General features: G+C 46.0%; 1 protein-coding gene across 4 annotated transcripts in view; it reads right to left on the bottom strand.

Moving 5' to 3' along the window:
- LOC109936712 (stromal interaction molecule 1) overlaps positions 1 to 2,124 on the bottom strand; it is a 124,083-nt gene that overhangs the window by 30,689 nt on the left and 91,270 nt on the right. The gene's annotated exons all lie outside the window — the stretch shown is intronic.

Raw genomic sequence — 2,124 nt, forward strand, 5'->3', positions numbered from 1 at the left:
GTGTGTGTGTGTGTGTGTGTGTGTGTGTGTGTGTGTGTGTGTGTGTGGTGGTGATGGGTTACTGAAAACTCCATTGGGGTTTTTGACCAATGAAGTCACCATGGTATCAGCCACAGACACAATTCAGAATTACGGCAACTGGCAGAAGTAGCTATTGAGACAAGAGGAGAAACTTGCTCAAAGAATGGTTTAGGTGTGGAAAGCACTATCTGAGAGTGGGGGTAGGCAGCTTCAATCGAGAGTATCAAGAGGGAACTGGATCATTATCTGAAAAGGAAGAATGTGCAGGGTTACAGAGAGAAGACAGTTTATGAGATATTGAATACATGATCAGGGATGTAATGATGGAAATAGCAGACGCAGGGTTAGGTCACAGCTGGGCTTGTGTGCTCTGGCCACCAAGTTCCAGGAAGGACAAAATTGCTGTGGAGAGGGTACAGAGGAGATTTACAACCAGAGTGTGAAAACTGCAGCAATGAGGGAAGATTGGAGATGCTGGGGCTGTTTTCCTTAGAACAGAGAAGGCTGAGGGCTTAATTAACTGGGGTGTTTAAAATAATTAGGGGATTTGGAAAACTTGTTCCACCTACAAGAAAGTTCAACTACCAGGAGGCACAGGGGGCTGACTAATATGAGGAGACATAAGGAAAAGCTTTTACACCCAAAGGGTGGCAGGTTCCTGGAATCCATTATCCTGTTTAATGGTTGAGACAGAAACTCTCCACTAATTTGGATCTACACCTGAAGCGGTGTAACCTGTAAGGCTGTGCACCATATGGTATCAGAGTGATTGCCTTATTTACTCAGCCAACATAGACACGACAGGCTGTATGCCTCTTTCTACGCTCTAACTTTCCCATGGTTCTATGTCAGGGCAGCGACACCAGGTGAACTGTTCGCTGGTCAAGTCAGCACGGAAATGACATATCTGTGAATTGATGGGCAATCACATCCCTCAATGGCCAGAGGAATTTAGGACACAGGAAGGACATTTGGTTGGTTTGAAGACTTCCTTTGGTGGAGAAGTGGGAAGAGGTGAGGAGCCCGACAGCATGAGGCCTTCTCTACCGAGTGCTGTGTCCAAAGCCAGAGTGAAGCTAGCAAACACTGCTTTAGGCTGAGGAATGGCAAGTGTCTCACCTCGGGTTGGAAGCAGTTCAGAGCAGGTTTATCCGACTAATACCTGCAATAAATGGATGGCTTTATGAGGAAAGGTTAGCCGGGCTAGCCTGTATGCTCTGGAGTTTATAAGAGTTAGAAGTGACTTAATTGAAACATTTAAGATCCTGAGGGGACTTGACCGAGTGGATGTGGAAAGGATGTTTCCTCTTGTGGGAGAATCTAGAACTTGGGATTAAAATAGAGGTTTGCCCATTTAAGACAGAGATGAGGAGATATTTTTCTCTCGCAGGGTTGACGGTCTTTGGAATTCCCTTCCCGAAAAGGCAGTGGGTGCAGAATCTTTAAATATTTAAGGAAGAGGTAGATAGATTCTTGATTATGAAGAAGATGAAAGATTATCATGGGATGCAGGAATGTTGAGTTGAGGTTAAAATTAGATCAGCCATGGTCCTACTGAATGGCAGAGCAGGGCTGAAGGGCCAAGTGGTCTCTTCTTATTCCTTGTTTATAGATATTGGCTCAGGCAAGGGCCATTGCACTTTTAAGGGAGCAGTAGAGGAAGATTTCAAACACGAGCCATGTGGAGAAAGGAGGAGTGGGTAACAAAGAAGAATTCATGTTCACATGATCAATTTTTGGTTTGTTCTAGCAGGGAATCAGCACAGACAGGATGGGCCAAATGGCCCACACCAGGGTAAGGAGTGGAAACATAATTTCATCAACTCCAGCTCACTCTTCACTCAAAACACTGCTGTTGCTGGAAGAGATTAGAACCTCACACGGTCCATGCATTTATCCAGCAGTTTTACTAGTGCTTTACAGGAAAAGTCTAGAAAACAGACAGCCAGCACGGGATGAGGACAGACTGGACAAGATACCTGAAGTTTGGATGGAGTGGTTGGCTTCTCGGAGGGTGAGGTGAACAGACGGAAAGGTTTGGGGAAAGAGAACAAAGACTCCTGCCAACAATGCTGGAATTGGCGGGGGGGGGGGGGGGGGGGG

The sequence above is a fragment of the Rhincodon typus genome, chromosome 6, assembly GCF_021869965.1.
Source record: "Rhincodon typus isolate 14 chromosome 6, sRhiTyp1.1, whole genome shotgun sequence".
NCBI classification, from domain to species: Eukaryota; Metazoa; Chordata; class Chondrichthyes; order Orectolobiformes; family Rhincodontidae; genus Rhincodon; species Rhincodon typus.